The sequence below is a fragment of the Scyliorhinus canicula genome, chromosome 6 (assembly GCF_902713615.1).
Source record: "Scyliorhinus canicula chromosome 6, sScyCan1.1, whole genome shotgun sequence".
Classification (NCBI taxonomy): domain Eukaryota; kingdom Metazoa; phylum Chordata; class Chondrichthyes; order Carcharhiniformes; family Scyliorhinidae; genus Scyliorhinus; species Scyliorhinus canicula.
This window is the reverse complement of record NC_052151.1, coordinates 70355990-70375130: the sequence shown is the minus strand read 5'-3', so window position 1 is coordinate 70375130 and position 19141 is coordinate 70355990. Positions and strand designations below refer to the sequence as shown.

The 19141-nt window shown below is 49.7% G+C and overlaps 1 long non-coding RNA gene across 1 annotated transcript; it reads right to left on the bottom strand.

The window, feature by feature from the left end:
- Positions 1 to 272: 272 nt before the first annotated feature.
- LOC119966809 lies at positions 273 to 18728 on the bottom strand. The gene is made up of 2 exons (XR_005460839.1): positions 18647 to 18728; positions 273 to 594 (listed from the first exon to the last, which is right to left on the bottom strand). It is a non-coding gene; the product is annotated as an uncharacterized LOC119966809 (long non-coding RNA).
- Between the last annotated feature and the right edge of the window lie 413 nt (positions 18729 to 19141).

Here is a 19141-nt window from a genome sequence, read left to right as displayed (position 1 = left end):
AGCAGTTGGACAGTTGCATGGGCAGGGTGGGTATAGAGGGATATGGGCAAAATTCAGGCAAGTGGGACTAGCTTAGTGATAGAAACTGGGCGGCATGGACATGTTGGGCCGATGGGCCTGTTTTTATGCTAAATAACTATGACTCTATGACCATGGAAAAGCCATACTGGAAAATGGAAATTGTATGCAGGATCAGCAAAATGGCCAAGATGGACAGTTCAGAGCCACATTTCTGCAAAAGGGCAAAAATACATCGGAGGAATGTGAATGGGTTCAAATTTGGACATTTTATTTCAAAATTAAAATAGAAATGGTCCACCTTGTATTGATTTAAAATATACTCCTTAAAACATCCTTATTTTTCCAAACTTCAGTAATGGTACAGCATCCTCCAAGGCTGAAACTGTTATTTGTGCTGGTACAGTTTGCTTTGACTGCTGTCTATTATTCAGAACAGTTGAAGCACTTATTGCTGATAATCATATTCTAGCAGGAGCCTTGGGGTAGATTAGGTCTTGAAAGCGATCTTGTGGACACATATCTGTAGGCAGCCTTCTGCATCTGAATGGCAGCTTCGTTCTGATTCCAGCATCACTTAGTCCAAAAAAGCAGTAATAAAATGGAACAAATCAGATTTTCAAGTAAATAACCCTGATTCAGTGCAATCAACAATGGCTGCTGTGGTAAAATATGAAAAGTGCTCCAAGCACTAATATGTGTCTATCCTGCATCATGTCAGAAAATTCAATCTCATTTCATTTGGCTAGCAGAGAAACTGTATCTGGTGAGTTAGCTGCCCTGCACGTCTTTCACCACTTGTATTTAATGTAATAGTTCTGCAGCCAACCATATAACATTGTCATGAGCACAAACAGCCACTTTCCATCCAAACACCTTCCACATGGCTCTTTGACCACAAAGTTAATGATCCTTTAATCATACCAGGAGGATGTTCCCTCTTGTGGACAAGACTAGAATATGGGGCTAGAATTAGTTTAAGAACAATGCGTGACCACCCCCCACCAGTGCCCTCAGCCCCTGTCAAAGTCTTCCCTGCCCGTGGATCGGCTCTCCCCTGACTGCGGCGGCGCTGGACTGAGTCCGCAACCGCCACACCGAGTTCCCGACAAAATATAGCATGAGAGCCCAACACCGTTGGGAACTCGACCGATCAGGGGAGGGCCTCAGGTAAAATCCTGATGCCGTCCATACGGCGTGCAGCGTACTCCTAGAGTATGCTGCTTTGGAGGGGTGGCGGAGAATCGCAAAAGCGGCGCCACCACCGATTCCATCACAAACAGGGATTCTCTGGATGATCGCCGAACGCGACTTCGGCTTTGGAGACCATAGAATCCCGTCCAGTGTGCTGACGCCGGGACTGAATCGGTGGACCTCTGTGACAGCAAAATTGGTGCCGCTCCTGGAGCAATTCCCCATCCGTTAATGGGTTAGCATCGGTGCCACGTGGAACACGATCAATTCCAATGATAAATGGTGTCCCATTTGCCGTGGTCGGGATTGACACTCGAGAGGCTGAGCAGATGAGCACTCCGTCCGCCACGCACACTTACCCCAGCCAGAGAGCGGCAACCAGGTACTCAACCAGAGAGCTTGAGACCCTGCTGGACGCCATGGAGAATAAGTGGGCTACCCTCTACCCCGGGGTGGAAAGCAGGCTGCCACCTGCTGCTGTACACCGGGCCTGGAAGCAGGTGACAGAGGCCATAAGTGCCGTTGGCTGCACCGTCAGAACCGGCCTGCAGTGCTGCAAAAATCTACACGACCTCCACATTGCGGCCAGGGTGAGTATCCAGCACGGTGCCCGTGGCACTGATCCCCATCCCACCCCTTCCCCATCAGGTGGGCAACTGGACCTCACCCGCTAGTAGTGCACACATTCCCCACACTGCACCACATGCCAGCATCCATACCGGCCATGATGGTCGGGTGTCCTGGCCACAAAGGTCACCAGCCAACCACCCTCTGTGCTCATGCGTCTGACTGCCGAACAGTGTCATCAACCCACCACCACCACCAGCCCGCCCACATAAACCCCACAGCCCCCTCTACCATCCCCACACCACCCCCACCCCTCATAGCATTCCCACCCCCTCGCTCCACCAACCCCACATTACCTCACACCCTCCATCACCAGCCACAACACCAACCCGCGATCCAATCATGCATCATGTCTTGTGTCTTGCAGGATCACCTAGCGGTGAGGCAGGCCATTCTGGTGCCCCCAACCCCAACCCCAGGTAGATAGCAGTGAGGAAGAGGTCACGGGCAACGCCATGAGCCCTCAAACCACAGCCCAAGACACCCCAGAGCACCAGTCCGGGGATGGCACTGACTTCCATACATAACTGTCTCCAACACCCTCTACCATCCCAGAGATACTCACCTTGGTTGCGCACTCTATTGAGGAGGCTCCAGGGACACTATCTAGTGTGCACCAGCACGTACTGCATACATCAGGTGGAGGTAGGAACCCCCGGGGGGCAGACGGTCAGAGGGTGGCCTGCCTCGAAGGACTAGATATTGTCTGGATGGGTTTCTGTCTTCTGGAAAGGGGGGTCCCATCGATAGTGGAGATGCAGTTACAGAGCCAAGGACTGCATTAGGGGGTGTCAGCAACCATCCAGCACCTGCAGCTGCAGTTGGAGGAGCCAAACCGCCTGCTGGAACAGAAGGCGAAGCTGACCATGCGTGCCACCCAGGCAAACACTGCACAGGTGGCTTCTGCTGTGAAGGCCTTGGGGGGTGTAGGAATCGGCCATAGGTCAGGGTGCCCAAGGCCGTGTGTCACTCTGTATGGCTGAGGCACAGGACAGAGCTGCTTTGTCACAGGCAGCCATGTACCAGGGCCACCTGGACATTGCAGCAGTACTCCAGAGAGTTGTGTTTTTTTATTCATTCATGGGACATGGGTGTCGCTGGCTGTGCCAGCATTTATTGCCCATCCCTAATTGTCCTTGAGGGGGCAATTAAGAGTCAACCACATTGCTGTGGGTCTGGAGTCACATGGAGGCCAGCCCAGGTAAGGATGTCAGATCTGCATCCCTAAAGGACATTAGTGAACTAGATGGGTTTTTACGACCATCGGCAATGGTCTTCATTCGACTTAGAATAGAATAGAATAGAACAGTACAGCACAGAACAGGCCCTTCGGCCCTCGATGTTGTGCCGAGCAATGATCACCCTACTTAAACCCACATACCCGTAACCCAACAATCCCCCCATTAACCTTACACTACGGGCAATTAAGCATGGCCAATCCACCTAACCCGCACATCTTTGGACTGTGGGAGGAAACCGGAGCACCCGGAGGAAACCCACGCACACACGGGGAGGACGCGCAGACTCCACACAGACAGTGACCCAGCCGGGAATCGAACCTGGGACCCTGGAGCTGTGAAGCATTGATGCTAACCACCATGCTACCGTGAGGCCCTCCAGATTTCCAGATTTCCAGAATTCCAGATTTTTATTGAATTCAAATTTCACCATCTGCCATGGCGGGATTCAAACCCAGGTCCCCCAGAGCATTACCCTGGGTTCCTGGTTTACTAGTCCAGTGAAAATACCACTTTGCCACTGCCTCCCCAGTGGCCCAGTCACAACAGGTCATGGCTGAGGGCGTAGGTGGCATTGCTGGGGCTCTGGCTGACCAGAACCAGGCACAACGGGAGGTGGCACAGTCACTGGCTGATGTGGCAGAGATCCAGAGGGTGGTGGTACAGTCACTGGGTGATGTGGGACAGTCCCAGAGGGAGGTGGTCCACTCCCTGTCTCCATGGCCATAAGCATTGAGACAAAAGAACAACGAACAGTGCAGCACAGGAACAGGCCCTTCAGCCCTCCAACCCTGCATCGATCATGATGCCTGTTTAAACTAAAATCTTCTGCACTTCCAGGGTCCGTATCCTTCTATTCCCAGCTGAATCGTGTATTTGTCAAGATGTCTCTTAAACGTCTCTATCGTATTTGCTTCCGCCACCTCCGCTAAGCTTTCCCCACTGCAACTTAAACCTTGTCCCATCGTAATTGACTTTTCCACTTGGGAAAAAGTGTCTGACTATCCACCCTGTCCATGCCACTCATAATTTTGTGGACCTCTATCAGGTCGGCCCTCGACCCACTTTGTTCCAGTGAAAATAATCAGAGTTTGTTCAACCTCTCCTCATAGCTAATACCTCCAGACCAGGCAACATCCTGGTAAATCTTTTCATCACCCTCTCCAAACCATCCACATCCTTCTGGTAGTGTGGGGACCAGAACTGTCCGCAATATTCCAAGTGTGGCCTAACTAAGTGTGGTTCTGTACAGTTACAGCATTACTTGCCAATTTTTATACTCAATGCCCCGACCAAGAAATGCAAGCTGCCGTATGCCTTCTTGACTACCTTATCCACCTACGTTGCCACTTTCAGTGGTCTGTGGACCTATATGCCCAGATCTCTCTGCCTGTCAATAAGACCCTGGTCAAGACAAGAGCAGGTCTCCAGGACTGGAGGCAGCAGGTGGCGGGGGAGCCTAAGGGGTTAGCCCTGCTCACACCCCCGTCTCAGGGAGTAGCACAGGGGCCATCGGGCACCCTGAAGAAGGAGGTAGTGATGGAGCCCGCGGCAGTGACCCCTGTAGGGGTGATGTCAGAACAACACAGCGCCTCGGACTCCACCCCTCAGCCCCCCTCTTCCTGTCCCTGGAGAATCTGATGGGAAGTGGCTCGAACAGGACGGCCCCATGCCACCTGGGACACCTGAGCAGCAGCCAGGTCTATCCAGGCCCGGTCGCCCCAGAAGACAACCGCCAAAGGGGACACAGGTCACAAGGCTGGAACCGCAGCAGGCCACCTCCACTCCCAATGTATCCCCCGGGGATCCACCTAGGTACAGCGTTGGGGCCCATAAGGCCAGAAGGTAGACACCACTTAGGTTGGCATGGGTGCGACACACAGTATAATGATAGCTGCTAGGGCACAAGTCTGTCCATATATGTTCACCGTTAAATTATAATAATAATCTTTATTAGTGTCACAAGGAGGTTTACATTAACACTCCAATTAAATTACTGTGAAAATCCCCTAGTCGCCACAATCCGGCGGCTGTTCGGGCACATTGAGGGAGAATTAAGAATGTCCAATTCACCTAACAAGCATGTCTTTCGGGACTTATGGTAGGAAACTGGAACACCCAGAAGAAACCCATGCAGACATGGAGAGAACGTGCAGATGCCACACACAGTGACCCAAGCCGGGAATTAAACCCTAGGTCCCTGGTGCTGTGAAGCAACAGTGCTAACCACTGTGCTAACACTTCTTCACAATGTTTCAACCTGCCTCGGTGCTCTATCAGAAGGGTGTGAGGGATGGGCTGGGCAGAGGGGGTGCTGGGGGAAGTGGGCGGGGGGGAGGGGGGAAGGTGGGCAGACATTGGTGGTGGGATTGGGTCAGGGACCCCAGTTTAGCCAGTGCTTACCACTCTGGTGCCCCATCCCCATCCCTCTCCACCCCATATGCCACCATCCCCACCCCCACCGCCCCAAGGGTTCGGTGGGACTATGTGATGGAATGGCCAGTTCACATGCAGGGATCACCCAGGTAGACAGTGGAAAGTTCTACCCTGGGCAGGAGTCAGGCATTGTCAAACGGTGCGGAGCACCAGAGCTCATAGCAGAGTCGTTCGTTATCACCCTCCATCCCATTGACCAGAGCTGCTGTTACGGCCAACCCAGCGGCCGCACCTATAGTGAAGTAGGTAGTTATCTTGGAGTGAATGCAAGTGGGGTGGAGGGTGGTGCAGGGAGGGTGTTCATGGGAAGGGATGATCGATTGGGGTGTGTCGGGGGTGCGTGGGATGGGATATCCGTGTCGCTGTCCAGCCCCCCACCGACAGGTGAACCTGGAAGTGATTTAGAGTGTCCAGTGTGCACCGGCCCATGCACACACTTTGTACGGCCTCCTATACCTGCCCAGGCCCCATGTCCCACGCATTCTCACCTTCCTTTGCATCCTCCTCGTCGGACGAAGCCTGCCGTTCATCCTCCTCCTCCAGCACGTCGTCCCTCTGCTGCATGTAGTGGAGGGCGCAGCAGGCCACCGCAATGTGTCTGACTCTCCGAGGGCTATACTGAAGAGCTCTCAAGTGCAGTCCAAGCACCTGAATCGCATTGTCAGGAATCTGAAGCACCGCTCGATTACGCCCCTGGTAGTGGCACTGACGTCGTTGTAGCGGGTCTCTGTGTCAGTCTGTGGCCTCCGGATAGGTGCCATTAGCCATGGCTGCAGTGGATAACCCCTGTATCCCAAGAGCCAACCCCTCAGCTGGGGGTGAGCCTCGAAGAAGTCAGAAACCGTCAAGTGTGCCAGGATGAAGGCTTTGTGCACACTGCCTGGGTATTGGGCACAGACGTGCATGATGTGCATCTCATGATCACACACCAGCTGCATGTTCATCAAGTGTAGCCCCTTTCAGTTTGTGAAGTCTGGCACGTCATGGGCCAATTCTCGTAGGGCACATGCATCTTGTTGATCACCACCTGGACCCAGGGCATCTCAACGATGGGGATGAAACCCGCTGCCCGGGCATCCTGGTGGGCTCGGTCCACATTAAATTTGACATATTGTGCCGATCGGGCATATGGGGCCTCCGTTATGGCATGGATGCACCTCTATACCGGGGTCTGTGAGATTCCGGACAGGTCCCCACTCGGCTCCTGGAAGGACCCCTTGACAGTCATTGGGAACAGGTGTCCTCCCCCCCCCCCATCACCCGCGGTGCCAATTGCGCCATGGTCTGGCAGGTAGGTTACACTGTCCCCCTGCACAGCTGGAGTCTTCAACGGCACGTGCTCGAATGACATGCGCTGCCTGTCCACATGAAGCCTGATGCGGTGCCTCCTTCCCACCTCCTCCTTGGCCTGTTGAGCAGCTGGCTTTTCATCTCGCCAGCCGGCAGGCTGCCTCCTGCTCCTCTGGTGCAGGCTCCACTGCTGCAGGGTCCTCCTCAAGCAACTCCTGCTCGTACAGCTTCAGTGCATCCCCAAGTCTGAGGTGGCCAGCATGAAGGTCACTATTCCTGGTTGGATTCCGATAGCCATTGTCTGCAGGGGGTGAAAATCAGACACGTTAGCGTGGCGTGTACCCCTGTGCCTGACCAGGCCGAATGGGCAACAAGTTGGCCCCAGTCTGCACTGCAGACCCTACCCCTGCATTTTTCCCTCTCCTCCTCCCCCAACCCACACAATCCCCGGCCATTCCTCTGGCACGCTTCCCTCCACACCCCTGGTCCCGCACTGGTGCCTGTCCCTACTGCCAGGGTTACCGTCGGCTTGGGCTATCTACCTATGCCAGCCATATGCTCCGCAGCCCTCTTCCAGCGTCCTCCTGCAGTGGTAGGACTGGCAGCCCACATTTGTGCCTCAACATGTCCTACCTCCCCTCTTCCCTCATCAGCAACGGCACCTATTTCCCGATATTTAAAAGCACAAGTGAAACTCGCTGGCGGTGATTCCTCCCAGCGGATGGAGCATCACAGAGGCCCTGGAGAAAACCGGGTCAGGCCCGCTAATGATATGCAAACGGCATTTCCATACGTGTAAAGTAGAATGCATTGACGCCGCTGTCAAGGCACCAGAGTATGGCATTCTGGCGGGCACCAGACCCCAGCAACAATTTTGACCTCATGACTGATTCTCCACCCAATCGCCTTTCCCAATGCTGCAGTCTGTCAACGGAGAATTTACCCATCAGGCCTCTCTTTTAAGACACAGGTGAAGAGAATCATTTCTCTCAGGGACTTGTTAGTGCTAGGATTTCTCCTCCCGAAGAACGCAGTGGAGGCTGGGTCATTGAATCTATTCAAGACTGTGTTGGATAGATTTTTAATCGACAAGGGAGTCGAGGTTTAAGGGGAAAATGGATCGGCCATGATCTTATTGAATGGCGGAGCAGACTGGAAATGCTGAATGGCCTACTCTTACGCCAAGTTAACAATGCTGATATCACAGCTTCAAAGAAAAGGCAATTAGGCTGTTGAGCTGGTAAATTATTATCCTGCTGTATAAATTATGCAAATTTGCAGTAAACAATAGCTGCAGTTCAAAGAGCGATGTGTGCACAGCAATCCCTCTACATTGCTCTCACTGCCACCACCTACTGCTGCAGTTTGATCTGAAGTGTGGAACTGATTGGTAATCAAGACGTTTACATTTTAAGTGGTGCTCAGTCACTGAGCTAAAAGTTTTAATTAGTTCCATGACCAGCAATAAAACTCTGCCAGATCATCCTGTGGGAGATATGCTGGGCTTATGTTGGTAGCAAAGTGTCAGTCTATATTTTCCAAGTTATATATAGTACATCACATTTAATTCAACAGCCCCAGTTTAATTTAGCTCAATTTTTAAGAAGAAGATACAGCAGGATTATGGGGAGTGTGTGAGAATTGGTTTTCAGTAAGGAGCTGGCAAAAGCCAGCTATCTCCTACTTTATTGTAAACTTCTCAATATGGCCAGCACCAATCTGCCATGAATATGCAAAATTAAAATAATATCGTTGAAATGAACAGGCAACAACATCTACCAAGAAAAGTAACAAGCTATGAACAATTACACGGCTCAGACTTTCTTTATTTCTATTCCACTACCATTTTTAATTTTCAAGTCAGAAACATGTTTCACAATAGCATGATTACATTTGCCTCAAGCATTTTCGTTTTGTATCTTGAGTACTTTCATTCATAATTTTATTTAGACTCTCTGAAATGCATTAGGTTTGAGTGAATATTCTTTCCATGACTATTATCACTGTAACTAAAGACACATGGGCACATTTCATTTCCTGCAAGTTACAGTTGATGTGTCCACACAGTGGCACAGTGGTTAACACTGCTGCCTCACAGCGCCAGGGACCCGGGTTCAATTCCGGCCTCGGGTCACTGTCTGTGTGGAGTCTGCACATTCTCCCTGTGTCTGCTTTGGGTTTCCTTCGGGTGCTCCAGTTTCCTCCCATAGTCCAAAGATGTACAGGTTAGGTGGATTGGCCATGCTAAATTGCCCCTTTGGGTCCAGGGATGTGTGGGTTCGGTTATGGGGATAGGGCTGGGTGGATGGATGAGTGAACGTGGGTAGAGTGCCCTTTCAAAGGGTCGGTGCAGACTCGATAGACCGAACGGTCTCTTTCTACACTGTGGGGATTCTATGATTCTGTGAAGATTTTCTTATACAGTTCACGAACAATAATGAGGTACCCCAAAAGGGTCGTCCTGGTCTGATGGTGATCCCAGAAGACAAAAGACAAGCACTACCACCCATCTCCGAACAGGCACCGGAATGTGCCGACTGGAGGCTTTTCACAGTAACTTCATTTGAAGCCTACTTGTGACAATAAGCGATTTTCATTTCATTTTATTTTCACATGGTAAGATCTTGGGAAGGAGTGGTCTGGGGGAGCGGGGTGACTCACTTGCTATTTGGTCATCAATCAACATTGGGAGATCACTTTGTTGTTGCATGATGACCACAGACTCGGAGATAGCCCTCTGCCTGCACTTCTCCAGCTAATTGCATCGCCCTCTCCTCATTGGGGGGTCAGAGCCCTGAGGTCCTGGTTGCCCCCTCCAGTCTTCATCTGCTCTCTTCTGGGCTCCCTTTTCCTCGGAGGCACATAAAGGACATGGTGAGACATGGAGGCGAGATATACGGTGGGGGGGGGTCTGTAGCTGGTGGCATGTGTTCTAGCCACCTGGATGAAGAAGTCAATACATGTGTTGGGGTTGGTGTCGGATGGGGTGTGAGGGAGATGCAGCCAGGTGTGTTTTGATGTCCTCTATGGGAATGGGGGTGTGATGTGAGGAGTGGGAGACAGGAGTGATGCCAGGGGAACAGAGGTGGTGACTCACCCGAGCTGCCCCTAAGGAGGTAGTTCACCTTCTTCCGACACTGCACGCCAGTCTGCCTGGTGAAACTCACGGCACAGACCACCACGGCCACCTCTGTCCAGGCACCGTTGACGACCGGGGGTTGGAGCCTCCTGCCCACCCTGGGGAATAGGGTGCCCCACCTCTCCACCACTGCATTCAACATTCGATTGAGCTCCGACTCGGTGAATCTCGGGGCCGCTCTTCTCTGAACCACCTTCTTGGTTGGAATGAGAGTGTGTGAGGAGTGGAGTGTTTATAAGCAGCTCCAGCTCGTCAAGCACTCCAGCACCAATTCTGGCCCCAGAGAATCTGACATCGGCAGGAATGAGAATTGCTCTATATTCGCATGGGAAAGGTGCTGGCACATAAGCATGAATTGCTCCACAAATAGCGCCCCCAACAGGAACAGTAACCGCACGCAATTCAGTCCTAGCGTCAACACGTAAGGCACGATTAAACAGCCGCATTACACTGGGCGAGAATCTGTGCAGGGTAGTTAGATCGCGGGAGTGGTCTAAATCAAGAACCGCGCCAGGTACTGAGCGGTTTGCAATCTAACCAACCCACTCTTGTTGGTGGGATCCGGATCCCACCTAGATGCGGGGTAAAGCTAATTGGGGCCAATTCAGGGCAATCTCCATCTCATTACTGAGATTTTCAAGGTCACAGCAAGATGGCGGAGGAGCAAGGCGACTCTCTGCGAGCTCTCCCTAACAGATCCTCTTTTTATTTATCTTACACTCTTCTAATATTTTAAAATTTAACTTTGTGTTGCCCTATTATATATTTTCTTTTATTTCCTTTTCTGTTCATGTACTTATTGATCTGTTGATCTGCTCGCAGAAAAATACTTTTCACTGTACCTCAGTACATGTGACAATAAACAAATCCAATCCAATCCAATCTAATGGCCTCCAGTAAACTAACAGGCCCCCAGTGAGAGGTCATGCGGGCACTGATTAGTAATGGTCCACACAAACGTGGACCAGGTATTACGGCACATCAGGAGTCTCCCAGACCATTGGAAATTTCTGGGTGGTCAGAGAGAGGACAGGGTGGCACCTTGGCTCTCTCTATGGCACCTGGGCATATTGGCACTAACAGATTGGCACAGGCACTGCCAGAGTGCCAGGATGGCAGTGCCATGGTGCTCAGGTGGCACTGCCAAGGGCCGGGGCCTGAGGATGGCCATTCACATGAAAGGAGGGATGAGGCGGGTATAACGGGTGGGGAGGGGGTGAAGGGCGGGTATGAAGGGGCCTCCAGAAGGTTGGGGTGGTGAATTGTGGGTTTCCTGAAAGGGCCATAAGGGGACATGGGAAGACCTCTAAAGGGGGGCCCTCAGTCACCCCATATGCAGGGGAGGGAGGGGGGTTTGGAGGGTGTACCTGAGTGACATTATCCCTGGGTGGGGGGTGTGCTGGACCCTAAACTCACTTCAAAATTGGGGTACACTTTCAAATGGTGGCCCGATTACTGAGGCAGGTTGGCACCCTAGCACTCCCAGTGCCACCATGGCTTCGACTGCCACCTGGGTGCCAGCCTGGTATTGCCAAGGTGCCTTGGTGGCACTGCCAGGGGCACAGACAGGGTGTCAACCTAGCATTGCCAAGGTGCCAAGCTGTTTTTTCACATGGTGAGGATTGGGCCTGGGCATGCTCTGTGCGAGTGCGGGGGGTGTAACCGAGGGCCTCCTTATTGGTGATTTATGGTGGGGGGGATTCGGGGGGTCGACAGCGGAGCTGTGGGCGAGTGGAGCTGCTCGGTGCAGAAAACAGGACTAAGTCGGCCTCCGCCGTGCGGTGCAGAAAACAGGACTAAGTCGGCCTCCGCCGTGCGGTGCAGAAAACAGGACTAAGTCGGCCTCCGCCGTGCATTCCCTGCTGAGGCCCCCGATCTACCCGAATGGCCGTTTGATAGCAGGCTGTTTCTCGGCCCTCCAAACGCAGGGAATCACTTGGCTAATCGCGCGCTATAGGTCTCTGTTTCTATTTGGGCAGATCATGTCCTCAGAAAGTTTTCTGTTAGATTGTGCCCTTAATCTCCCAAACAGAGAATTTCATCCTCTGTCTGTCCCCAATTCACAAAAGCTGTATTCCAGTTATCAATGGGAACCAACTTTCAGCTTTTTAAGCGCTCTGGGTACTTTTAAAAATCATTAATAGCCCTTTTTACATTTCTAAAAGCACTTTGAAAACTTACTCTGTTCCTCATTGAGGCTGAGGAAGAGGCCCAAAAAGACTGGCTTATGGCTCTATGGGGACACAGCCACCTAACGTTCCACACAGCAGTTATGATGCAGACAGCACTACAGCGCCACCTACCTTGGAGACAGAACGACGGATGCTGGGGAACTCAGGCAAACATCTGTAAATAAAAGATGAATTCCAACATGACATACAACATAAAGACAAAACAGACACAGGGGTGACTGAAAAAGCATGAGGAAAACTGGTTGAACCACGATAGGAAATTCACATGACATAAAGAGACTTATTAATACTATAGATTATTGTTGTTTCACCCTGTTAGTTTTGTCAGAGTTTGTATTGTTTTTATTTAGCCAGAGTTCAGTGGAGCTGGACATCTCATGTCATGCCTAGTTATAGTTTTTCCTCTGGCTCAAAAATGTTTTGCACAGTAGGATGCAGGAATTCTGAGCTGATAACAGCAGAAAGAAGCAACAAGGCATTAGGGGTGAACGTCATGCTTGGCAGGGCATGTCCATAACCAATGAGATTTAAGGATTGAGAAGTAAAAGGAAGGATTGAGAAGGAATGCAAGTGGGTGAATTCAACATCAAATCAGGCAGGTGCAGAAAGAGGACAGAAAAATTGGATTAAGAAAAAAAGAGGCAGACAGAAATTGGGCATTTAAAAAATCATCAGCAATTCACAATCTGAAGAATGAGAACGGGGCGGCATGGTGGCACAGTGGTTAGCACAGCTGCCTCACAGCTCCAGGGACCCGGGTTCAATTCCAGTCTCGGGTGACTATTTGTGTGGAGTTTGAACTTTCTCCCCGTGTCTGTATGGGTTTCCTTTGGGTGCTCTGATTTCCTCACACAGTCCAAAGATGTACAGGTTAGGTGGATTGGCCATGCTAAATTGCCCCTTAGTGTCCAAAAGGATAGATGGGGTTACTGGGTTGTGGGGATAGGGTGGATGAAGACCTGGGCTTAAATAGGGTACTCTTTCCAGGGGCTGGTGCAGACTCAATTGGCCGAATGGCCTCCTTTTGCACTGTCGTAGCCCCTGACCTCAACTTCAAATCAAATTGTTCACCCACCGCTTCTTTTTCAAAATCTGAAACTTGCCTCTCATTTTCACTTCATAAAACATACCTGGGTTTTGCATCCTCATTTGCATTGGCACAATTAACAAAAACTATACCTCAAGAAATCATTTTTATACTGCTTTGTTCCTGAGTTAAGTATTTTCTTTGTGGACTTTAACCAGAGGCCCTGCAGCTCTGTACAGAGCTAACACTAACACTGCTCTGTCCTACCCTGCACTCTCCTGTGCAGCTCTCTCCACCCAATTTTGTTGTGAGAGCTTATCCAATAGATAAACTGCCTGTTTGAGTCTCTGGCCGTCTCTTACTTTTAAGAAAACCATTCATCTTCACAGTTCACTTGCCTTGCTTGCCAGCAGCTAGAACTTGGAAGCAACACTGCTCTGCAATTTGGCGCCAAAAGCACATACCTAGCAGTTGTTTTGCATCAACTGTACATGCAGGGCACGTGACCTGCTCTCTGCTGCCACTTCTGGCTGGAAGACTCCACACAGCCTCATTTATTTCCTTTCAAAAGGCAGCAGTGGCTTCCATTCCCGATGTAAGAGCCGGTAGCGGCCGTTGGGTTCACTGCGGGAACGGCGCGACCGATTGCTCTGCAACCCTCCTGACACCCGCCCTCGACCCACCTGCAGATCATGACCCGCACTTTGAAAAACCTTGAACTAGAGGAACGAGCCTGGGAGACAGATCTTGCTGGAAAAGCAGTGCCATCTCGGACTAGGAGGTATTAAAGGTAGGTGGAGCTATCTATACCCTGCTGCTGGTGAGAGGTTAAAGTAACAACCAGGTGTAATCCGGGTTAAAGTAATTCCTAGGTTTGATACCTAGGGGAGCCAGAAGTAACATTACACAAAAATCATGTCTTGACAGTAAATTGTGAATTAAATGGGTGAGAGAGCAGTTCATTAATGACATGGAAATGTATACTAGTGCTGATGAGATCCAAACCTTTCTGATTGGTCGCAACCGATGCAATAGCTGGTTTTATTTACACAACCTTCAAAATATATCAGCATAGCAGATGTGCCTTCCTGCATGCTCTTGCTGCAGAAGCTCAGCTAACTCAAAAGCCAAACGAGTGCTTTCACATCCAACAGAAGATAAAATTATAAATCAATGCATGGAAAATCTTAACAAGACCCTTTTTTTTTAAATGATTAGAAGATGAAAGCAGTTAGCCTCATTTGGCATGGCCCAGTGGAGCATCTCATTCACTGATACAGTTGTTATCAACAGCAATTCATTTATAGATCAAAAAGCTTGACAGATAGGACAAGCTGAGGATCACTATATTGCCTTCAGGCAGCCTAGAGCAAAGCGAGGTTTCCCAGTATGATTCGCCTATCAGGCCTACCTGCCTCTCTCTCATCAAGGCCTTTTACTCTGAGTTATAGTGTAGCAGATATAATAAAAGAAAAGAAGAGAAATCTGTTTTCATTGTGCCTCGGGCCTAATTTGGACGGAGGATTTGATTTGCCAGATTCGGTTAGTATCTGGATTGATCCACGGTGGTGCGAGGGTCGCTTAATAAAATTTACATTTCATTGCCTTACTCGGCTCCAATTGCCTGTCACAAGATGAATGAGGATTTTGTTCAGAGGAGGAAATATTACATTTAAAAGCCAGCAGTATCTCTTATTTGCAGGCCATGTTTGCAAAATGAAATCTATACTACTTCAATATTATATTAGCCTTGTAGCAAGGATATCCTTCCATTTGTATTCTTTATGACAACATCACTTGATCGATTACCAGCAGAATCCGAGCAGCGATCCATAACGAGCAACTTCAAAGTGGTTAAAATAAATAAAAATAACTGAGCATTTATTGAAAATCTCTTACTGTTTCGTTGTCCTTCCATTTTAATATTATTTGCATTTGGGCATCTCTAAATAGTAATCTTTTTTCCGTTCCATTAAACAGGTATTCAAAAATACCCATTTATTGATGCTGGTTGCAATTTTCTTATTGTGGATTTTACCTGCATGGAATATTTTATCACAGTTACATGCAGGCTAAGTAATACATAGTTACATTCTGCCTTCTGCAAAACATGGTAACTCCTGTTAAGGTACATATACCACAACCAACAAACCAAATACATTGGTGTCTCAAAGTAAATAAATACATATTTTTTGATTATCTTGTTTTGGATAAATTGGTGTTTTTTATGACTGTGCCCCTTTTCTGGATCTACTGCAGAAATAAAACATTGAAAGAGGATTAAGCCATGTCTGACTTGGCATTATCTGATTTCCCCCCTCTCCCTTTTCCCTCCCAGTTGTCACCCAGTCCTATCACTGCCTGTGAGTAAAATGTCCAGCGGGTGATCTGCTCCAGAGCTCTTCGACACTGGCTGCTCCGAGCTGGTTTGGATCAGGAGGGCTGAGGGAGTTCCCTCTGACATGCCACCATTCTGGGGCTGAGACTCACTCCCCTGTGGGCACCCCATAAAACCACAAGAATGGACAAACCAACAAGGCGTTATGGAGTTTTTAATCATCTGGCATTCATCACTCTTTATAACCATGGGCAGAATTCTCCGATCCCCGCAACGTCGGGGAATCGCCTGGGGACGGGGTAAATCTCGCCCCCGCCGTGGCCGGAATTCTCCGCCACCCGGGAATCGTCGGGAGCGGGAATCACGCCCCGCCGATCGGCGTGCCCCCCACGGCGATTCTCCATTCCACGATGGGCCGAAGTCCCGCCGCTGTCAGGCCTCTCCCACCGACGTGGTTTAAACCACCTCTGGTGGCGGCGCGAGCGGGCCCCCGGGGTCCTGGGGGGGGCATGGGGCAATCGGGCCCACCGATCGGCGGGCGGGTCTGTGCCGCGGGGGCACTCTTTTTCTTCCACCACCGCCACGGCCTCCACCATGGCGGAGGCGGAAGAGACCCCCCTGCCGCGCATGCGCCGGTGGTGACGTCAGCGATCGCTGACGCACCAGCGCATGCGTGGACCGGGAAAGCCTATCAGCCAGCCCCGACGCCGGGCGCGTAGCGCCAAAGGCCGTTGGCGCCAGTTTTGGCACCATCGGCGGAGCGGAAACCACTCCGGCATGGGCCTAGCCCCTAAAGGTGCGGAGAATTCCGCACCTTTGGGGAGGCCCAACGCCGGAGTGGTTGGCGCCACTCCGCTACGCCGGGACCCCCCGCCCCGCTGGGTAGGGGAGAATCCTGGCCCATATTCTGACAAACAAATCGAAGTCTGGAACTATACTGATATTGTGGCTGACGTTAATTTCAAGGTTCAACTTAATTTTAGTCTCAGATTTCCTTTACCGATGCATAATAAATCTGTTCCAAAAATCTTTCTTTGCAACACACATGTGGAATTACACTATGTGCTGAATGCTTTTCTCTATATTGCTGCTGTGTCTTCCAGGAAAAGTTAACCAACCAGCATGTGATGGGAAGCGATTTTTAACTCACCTTCTGATACTAGGTGGATGCAGAGCTTTCAGATCATTAATCAGCGCTCCTTTAACAAAATCATTAAGGGTTTGCTGCCAATGCTAGGTATTCTCTTCAACTCAACCCTAAAACTGGAGTTGTATTTTGATTTCGATTTGATTTATTGTCATCAAAGTACAGTGAAAAGTATTTTTCAGTGGCCGAGGAACGTACACAGTGCGTACATAGTAGACACAAGAATAATCAACAAGAACATTGACAAATGGTACATCGACAAAACAATGATTGGTTACAATCCACGTGGTGGATCAACCCTGTCTGTACTTCCTAAGTGTCTCCACTGGAAAGAGGAAGATCATGTGTGCTGTGTCCTTTATATATGGGTTGGTGTAATGCCACGCTGTGGTAGTGTCACCTCTGTGTGTGTTGTGAATGCCCATTGGTCGTGTCCTATCTTACTGGCCTATTGGTTGAATGTCTGTGTGTATGTCTCTGGTGCTCCCTCTAGTGTCTAGCTAGTCTATGTGTATTTACATTAACCCCTTGTGTATTTACAGTGATGCATATCACCACAGTCTCCAGATATGCAAATAAGCACATGCTAGACTCAACATGCTGGAGCCTCTGTCAGTGTGTTTCTTATAGATCTTCAAGTGGCTGCTAGACTAATACAATGGCTCAGAACTTTCCGATCTCTGGATGGTTGAAGACAAGATGCAGCCCAGGAGATGCGCTATGAGACGTCTCAGAGGTCCCAACATAAGGACTTCATGGAAATTGGCTGGGAAGCTTGAACCTCTGAAGGACAATTTCCCTGCTTCCCACGGCTCTGCAAAAAATGTTTCCAAATCTGTACTAAAGTCAGAGTATTCAGATTTACTTACTGAGTTAGCCAGGAAAAGTTAGTGCAGAAAAAATTCTAATCTAACTCTGAGGTAATTATGCAACTGACGCCTGATCACTTACACTGACCCCCTCCCTACTACCACGGTGACACAGTGGTTAGCATTGATGCCTCACAGCTCCAGGGTCCCGGGTTCAATTCCAGGTGACTGTCTGTGTGGAGTTTGCACTTTCTCCTCATGTCTGCGTAGGTTTTTTCATGATGCTCCGGTTTGTTCCACAGTCCAAAGATGTGTGGGTTTAGATGGATTGGCTATGCTAAATTGCCCCATAGTTTCCAAAAGGTTAGGTGGGGTTACTGGGTTACGGGGATGGGGTGGAGGTGCAGGCTTTCCAAGGTTCTGTGCAGATTTGATGGGCAGAATGACCTCCTTCTGCACTGTAACTTCTATGAACTCTATTCTACCCCTCGACCTCCCAACTCTTCCTGCCCTGACCTGACCCTCCCAGTCTGATCTGACCTCACCCCACTGCCACACTGACCCATCAGTACACCATTGACCCGACGTGACTATCCCGCAACCCGACCTGACTGGCCCCCACCAACCCTACTGCTCCAATCCAACTACCACTCACCCACCTGACACCTTACCATCCTGCCCCACCTAACCATCCTGCCAATTTACCACCTCACCCACTTGTCACCCTACCCACTTATCTTTCCCACCCTATCCCCTTATTCACTTTTTAAAATCCGTTAATGGTATGTGGGTGAGTTTCAGGTCGCTGGCTGGGCCAGCATTTATTGCCCATTTAAGAGTTAACCATGTTGCTATGGATCAGGAGTCACATGTAGGCCAGACCAGGTAAGGATGACAGATTTCCCTTCTAAAGGGCATTAGTGAACCAGGTGGCTTTTTATGATGATCGACAATGGTTTCATGGTCACCTTTTCAACTTTTAATTCCAGATTTTTATTGATTTCAAATTTCACCATCTGCCCTGGTGGGATTCGAGCCTGGGTCCCCAAAGAATTACTCTGGGTCTCTGGATTACTAGTCCACCGACTACCACTACACCACTGCCTCCCCTTACCCACCATACCACCTTGCCCAGCTATCTTCTCTGTAACTTTTCAGAGATGCGTTGGAAAATGTAAATTCTTTACTTACAGAATACGGCAGCTAGCGCTCTAAAAAGAGGGCATGGTTTCTGTGTGGATTCTCTCCGCTGTGATTCTCCATCGGAAGACTGTCCTGAAAAATCAGAGGAAGGTAAGTGTGCATTTACTGTCTGTTCATGGCCAGAAATAAGAAATATGGGGCTCAGATCCTGAACAGAAGATTCGGCTCATTGTTGTTCAGCACCTTGCTGCAGTTTAACAGTAAATGTGGCACCGTTGATGTACATTCTTAGAACAATTAGTTCCTGACTTCATAAATAATAGGACAATATTATACTCATCTAACTTTAAAAAAATATATAATACCTCAATATATCAATACAAAAATTCTGAAAGGTCAGCTAGCCAAAGGTCAGTTCCAAACTTTAACTTATTTTTATATGACGTCTAAATTAAAGGGGATCAGCTTCAGACTGGCTAGCTGACCTTTCAGAATTTTTCCACCTGGAGAAGATTAAATATGCCATCCGAGGGTCAGAGTAAG